This window comes from Oreochromis aureus, linkage group 18 (genome assembly GCF_013358895.1).
Source record: "Oreochromis aureus strain Israel breed Guangdong linkage group 18, ZZ_aureus, whole genome shotgun sequence".
Lineage (NCBI taxonomy): Eukaryota > Metazoa > Chordata > Actinopteri > Cichliformes > Cichlidae > Oreochromis > Oreochromis aureus.
The window spans coordinates 1,920,131-1,927,361 of record NC_052959.1 but is presented as its reverse complement, the minus strand read 5'-3'; positions in this window follow the sequence as shown (position 1 = coordinate 1,927,361).

Genomic DNA, 7,231 nt, shown 5'->3' with positions numbered 1-7,231 from the left:
AGCGACAGGAACTAGACTGGATCCACTGCAGCAATCGCTTGTAGAATCTGTCCACAGGTAGATCGACTGCAGGAGTGATGGTGAGCTCTGTCTGAGTACTTTGGGCCAATTGGCTCCTGTGAAAGCTGCGCAAAGCTCCAACCGGGGCATTGATACCTGTTTATGTAGTTACTCTGAGCGGAAAGCATCAGAATGATGTGTATGATGGGCAGTTGTTGTCGACACCGGGAAGATAAGCCACAGCCCCATGCTTCTTTTTCTGATGCGTCGCAGAACATATGAGCCTCATATGTCGCATTCATGGAGTTGTGAGGAGGAGCGAAAGCAGTGGGAACGGTGACGTGCTGGAGGTGGACAGTTCACCTTCCCACTCAAGCCAGGACCGAAGTAGATTCCTCGGCTGGGCTCGTCCCATCCTCGGTGTTCCACAGGCCTGTACAATCAGCTTGGCCCTTGTAGTATAGGGACAAATGTAACCTAGGGGGGTCATACTGGGTAGCGAAGTACCTGTGTCATTACATTGCGCAGCCGTGACCGTGGAGTAGGTTATAGGCGGTGCTTATATCCCAGACATCTGGTCGGGCAGTGCCAGCTGAGTCCCAATGTTGACTCTTGTGGTCGAGACTTTTGAAGTTCAGCCAAAGCTCTGAGCTTCCTCGATCTAGCTGAAGCGGGCAGGTGAGCAACTACTGGGCACGTTGTCGCCCACTGTCGTATCTCCTCGAATCCTCCTTGAATAGTAAATCTCTCATCCGGTCAGATGAGCTGCTTTGCCTCTCTGGGCTGGGACAGGGACCAAACAGTTATCACATAGAAGGCTGTGTGGGACAGAGTCGCAGATGTCCCTGTGGGTGTCTTTTGTACCCCTTGCATGTCTCTGTAGGGCTAAAAATAGCACAACAGGGGCTACATGTCGTCTGGGAAAGGGCAACACTTCCAATCATATACGCCTGGGGCCAGTCAGTGCCTACAATCCCTCCACAGAAACCGAAAGTAGAGACAGTCCTCTGGGAGCAGTCAATCTGATGAAACATGGCGCTTGATATCTCCACCACGGGCCACAGGGTGTTATGAAGCGGAGCAATACCCCCAGCAGAGTGGGTCCAAGGAGTGTCCTGGTAAGAGATAGTGGTTCAGACGCCCCTGAAATCAAATGAACAGTTGAAGACCACCCCTAGCCTTATTATTGTGATGTACCATGTGGTGGGTACATACCCATAACCTCGAAGAGCTATGTGTCTCATCTGGGGCTCAGCTTAACAATATAACCAGAATCTACTAACCTGTGGATCTCCTGGCTGTATGTGTGAGGGTCAGATCAGATTCTTGGCCAGCTTAATGCTCTCGTAGATCTGAGGAGGCCTTTACTGCTTCAGAGAGACACATCCATGGAAAGTCCTTCTCTCAGCAGCGGAGTGGCGATCTTCGAACACTCATCTACTGGGACTCTGATGGTCTTTTGTTTCAACATAGCTACCGCCTCTCTGTCCTCCTTTGACCGCAGGACCTCCTCTTCTGTCCTGTAGGGGGAAGCGCCTAGTTGCCACAAACGCTTCACATCTTGATGTAGGGCCTCTGCAGGAGAAAGGCACATGTTCAGGCACCGCGGTCCCCCTCAGATGTAGGCATACCACTGGCTGGCCCCTGGATGGCCCATCCGAAAGCTTGGGCAGACTGCTACCGCCCTTGGACGACCCCTCAAGGACAGGACGGATGGGGTGATGAGATGAGCATTATCTGAGCCAATCAGCACCAAAGGTTGACCGGGTTGGAACTTTCAATCTGGGCTTTCTGCAAGTGAAGATATTTCTTCAGCTGGTCAGCTGGACATGACTGAGTAGCTAGACTCAGCTGCTCGGCTGTGAAGGCATGTGTTAGCTTTGTACCTCACTTTGGGCTTAGCCCTGGTGACACCTGAAATGAGACAAAAGCCTCTCCTCCATCTGGGATTAGCATCTCATCGTGATAGTTTTCAGTGAGAGTGCTGCTTCTCCTGTTCCAAAACCTAGAGATTTAACTGCCGCAGGAAGCACAACAGTCTTCTTGGAGCCATCATCAAGCACAGCAAATGTGTCCAGAGATTTGCCACCATGATGTGAAGTTGAATTGGTACTACCCCAAGCATAACTCGACCTGAGGACTTGAATAGTCTAGGGTAAACCATACTAGTACTCACAGTTAGTATGTTAGGGTCCCGCCTCTTGGCCTTTTTTTTCAACCAGGTCATGGGAGCACCTGACAAATGCTGGTCACTGAGGTGCTGCACGGCTTCTTCAGAGTACACTGCCTTTGAGAATGTTTCACGGCCACAACGCCAGCATTTGGCCTTCTCGGTAATCCAGGTAGCCAATGAGGTCTAGCCTTTGAATCCATCACAGCCATTGGAGATAATGCTCGTCCCTTCACCAGTATGGACAACAAGGTTTGAACTGTCTCTTCTTAGGTCGGACTGGTCGGATCTGGAGCTGTAGATTCTCTTGTTTTAGCTTACGGCTGGAATGGGCTTGGGGCCGTAGTAGATGACGCAGATTTAGTTGTGGGCTTTGAGCCCTGCTGAGGCTTTGAGTAGGTTCTTCTCTGGACGGGCCTGTCAGAGGGCATTTGAGAGGCTTGTCTGGATAGCTGAAGGACTTGGGATTTTGCCCAGCTATCTTCTGAGAAGTCCGCACATGTTGTACGCTCGGCTGTTGCCAGTGCGGATGATCCTCGGTGATACAGTACTGGCGAAGCTGTCTCTGTAGTTCAGGGGTACTTGGTAAGCAGTCTGTCCACATGTGAACCACAATGGAGCCACTGGCTGCTGTTTCATCCATGGTACTGAGAAGCCCGACCAGGCTGGGACACAGACAGGGACAGGTCTTCAATAGCTTGAGAGTCTCCGGTCTCTAATAGGGGGGCAGTTTAATCATAGTGCTAAGCTCACTTTGACCAACTGCCTTGGCTGTCCATACCTCTGCTCTAGCAGCGCCCTCATTGCACCAGTATAGGGAGTGCGGTCGTGGACGTAGCGCTTTGGCTACCTGTAGGCGCTGATGCTCTAGATCAGTGGTTCCCAAACTTTTTCCAGCCACGCACTCTTTGAGACATGTCAGCCTCAGCCGCACAATTCCGCTACCAACCATCATCAGTGTCTATAAATACATTGCAATACCCAAGATGCATAAAATTAAATACTGCAGTCGCATTATTTCACCACCAAATGAATTTATTAATATATTTAGTAATGACAGAATTTAGTGTGTGTGTATAGTGTATCAAAAGATTTATTAGAATTCACCGCTTTTGTCGAGAGCATAAAGTCTAGATATGAACTTTCATTAAACAGAACTTTATTTAATGTGATGGATGTGTTTGAGCAGAGGCACACAGCTCTTCAATGTTTGGCCAATTTGGAAAAGGCTGAGTCTTAAATCGTTTTCCACACAAAGTCTTGCTCTGTATTTTGTTTTCATGTTTGTTAAAGAGAAAAATCCCTTTCGCATAAGTATGTGGTGGCGAAAAGGCATCAGAGTCTTCGACAGCCGCTTAGCCAGCACAGGCTGTTCAGTGCGCAGTCCTTATCCAGAAACCGCCAGGGTTTTTGAGCTTGCAGTCTCAACTTTTAGAGATCCATCTGTGGCGATTATCTCAATTAGCTCTCCTGGTCAGACGGTGATAACAAGGTAGGCACGGGAACGGGTGACGATTCAATCATTTGAGTCAGTCTGCCTTTGGAAGTATCGGCGCAACTGTGCCGCCAGGCTCTTTAAGGTGCGCAAGTTATATTCACGCTACTTTTTTGGATAGTGAGATCATTTGAGCACAGAAAATCATGCAGCACGGGGAAGACTTTCAGTGTTGTTTGTGTCCATGCAGTTCTTCCAAAGGTTTAACTTCTTTATCATGGCCTCAACTTTATCTTGACATTAACATAGTTGCAGAAAAGTCTTTGCAATCCGGAAAGATTGAGCTCATTCAGACGAGAAAATATATCGCACAGACAAGCCAGGCAACGAAGGTACTCTTCATCATGCAAATGTTCAGACAGCTCAAAGGGATGGTTACTGAAGAAAACTTTAAGTTCATCCTCAGCTCAAAGAAACGGGTCAGCACTTTCCTCTAGATAGCCAACGTAACTCTGTGTGGAGTAATAATGTCTCATGTCTGCCTGCCCATCTCATTGCACAACGCAGCAAATAAGTGGAGTTCAGCTGCCTGGCTTTTCACAAAGTTAACCATTTTTACACTCGTGTCCAAAACATGTTTCAAACGGACAGGTATTCCTTTGTAGCAAGAGCCTCGGTAGATGCTGTAGTAGTGTACCAAGAGGCATTCTGGCGCACTGTTGCACACGCCAAAACACACACCTCCGTGTCTCCCAGAAGTCACAGGCCCGCACCATCAGTACAGATGGTGACACATCTTTCCACACGAACCGTGTGTTCACGAATGTGTCCAGCTTTTGAAAAATATCTGTGTCAGTTGTCCTTTTCTTCCAGCGCGTTTACAGAACAGCATGTCCTCTCAGATAGTTCCTTCATGAATGGATGTTACTATATACTGCGGTGAGATGCGCCAGGCCAGAAGTACATCCGGTGGAGTCATCCAGCTGTATTGCATAAAATTACTGTATGTATGCGCAGAAGTTAGCTGCTGTAAAACATTTTCGACATAGCATTGATGCGCAGAGACAGTATTGTTTGATGATGGAATGGGAATGGACTGTATCGTTTTTTTGCCCTTTCCCAAAACATTGTCCCCACCATATTTAATGCAGCAGGAGAATGAGGTCCTCCACAATAGTGTGGGTTTGTTGGTTTTAGCTACTTGTAACTCAACCATGTAAGATGCTTGTAGTCTGTTTTTTATTCATAAGATCTGGCACTTGAATGCAGGTTTTAGTTGTTGAAAGTGATTTTTAGCTGTCCCTCAAAAATATTCTCTTGGTTTATTTTTCAAATGGGACAGATTTGTCTCCAAATGTCTGCGCAAAAGTGAAGGTTTCATTGAGTTCTGAGACAATACCTTTGCAACACTGTGGCCAGGAAAAACCACCAATATTTATAATATTTGAACCCCAGCTTAAATATAATTGTCATTATATTTGGCGCTTCTTTCATGAGGTTGTATTACAGTCCAAGCTGTCATGTCTTCCCACTTTGATGCTCCTCGCATCAGACACTTCACCACTCTTCACATGACTGGCTCCAGCTATGCTGGCCACTTATTAGGAACCACAAATACATCCGTATAGCATCCAAATCTGACCAACACATTGTTGTTGAACAATCACCTGTGCGGTCACTGGAAAATGCATCTTCAGATATGAGCTGATTGGTTGTTGTGGCCGGTGTCTCTGTGGTAGGGCCTTTTTTTTCTTTTTAACCACTTGTCCATTTTCGCTGCACTGAATGCTTGGAGGCAACTTCAACTGTTAGGTGTCAGTCATTTGGGCAAGTCACCTATGTATTTTGTCAGAGTTATTTTTTGCTGAACACCAGAGGGTGGTATATAGTCATGTATTTAATAGCTACACAAAACTGCATTAGCGCAAATTTCAGCTTTTAAATTTGTGATCCCCACTCCAACTCCTCGACCCTCGCTGCAGAGATTCCCTTGCAGGCCACTATGCATACTGAGGGTAATGCCAGACGCCAGTTTGGGAACCACTGCTCTAGATGATCTAATAGACCCGAAACTTGTAATCTTCTCCCAGATGAGAATGTGGCCCTGAAGGTGCTGTCCAGTCTTTCTTTAATAAGGCGAAGTCACCTCTGCTCCGACCTGAAGATCACCAGCTTAGGCTTTTGAATGCCATATGAAGACGCCACCATCATCTCCATCAGGTTTGGTAGAGGCGCTCCTCATGGGTAAGTTGTGGCAACCTGTGGATTATGGTGTTCAGCAGAGGAAGATGATGAATAGTTACTTCCTGAGGGATAAGGAACATAGTATTTGCTGCTGGATCAGGCAAAGCTTCAGGATGCAGTATGTTGGGCACAGGGCGATGTGCTCTGCCCACTGTGATGGCTGGGTCACAGGTTCTGGTGGACGGAAGGTTGGTAGGTAGATCAGCAGGATGGTGGTTGCTGCAAGGTACACAGTGATTAGCTGGATGTCTGGCTTGAAGACGGGAGCAGCGGGATGCGACGCCTGCTGCAGACTCACTGGGTCCACAGCCTGTGATAGCTGGTGTACTGAAAGATGAGCAGGTTGTAGTGGCTGATCAGCTGGGGATGCAGGATGTAATAGCTGCACTTGGTCTGGCCTGTTTATAAGGAGCTGATGTTCCGATCGCTGATATGAGAAGGGTTCAGCAGTGCATCGCTCAGGTCTCCTGAGTGGTGTCGGCGCGGTTACATAAGGGTGGCAGGGTGCAGCACTGGCTGAGTGTGAAGGCTCACTTCACGCCGGAGGTGATGGAGCGGATGTTTCCACCTGGCGCCAGCATGTTCACAGGTGTTGTGGTGTCCTGCTCTGAAGGTATTACTGGCACAGTTACTGGCTCTGTGGTGTGATGTAACACCAGCACTGTTAGGTTGTAGTGGTGCAACTCTGTTATGGAGGAAATATGTTGGCGTTGTTCTAACACTGTTCCTGTTTCTGGGGAGAGGACTGCCAGGTTGAGAAGTTGCTCCAAACGCTCCACCCGCTTTCCAGTAATGTTCCATGAGTTTCTCCATAGATACTTGCAGTTGAGTCATGTGTTGGAGGACACTGTTCCATACTGATTCCATCTTCCGCCATCTCTCTTCCTCTTCATTATCGTGGAGCTGCTTGAACCACTTGGAGCCTAGATGGCTCGGATGGCTCAGTTAGGTTGTGCTCATAGTCCACCAGATGTCCCGGAAGTTTCCTTCCCGCTTTGGACGGGGCTACCGATGCACCTCCTTATCCTGAGGGTTTGCCATCTCATTAACTCAGCCAAGGCAATCCGCCTCGAAGGACCACTTGTAATGTATGTTTGTAACCGATTGCCGATCACGCTCAACTGGAGTCGCCCTCGGTCAGAAGGAATGGCACTCCACAGTGATGTAGTTCAAGTAACTTTAATAAGGAGGTGGCAGATGACATCAACAGGATGTACAGCTGGTGGGAGAAGCATTATTACTGTATTCAAAATGCAGGTGAAGGAGTGTGAGTGTGTATATGAGTGTGTGGTCATCTGTCAACAGAAAGAACAAACATTTGTATTAACCTCATGAATAGCAGGGTACCGCTTATACAGCACTGTGTGGGTTTCAGCATAATG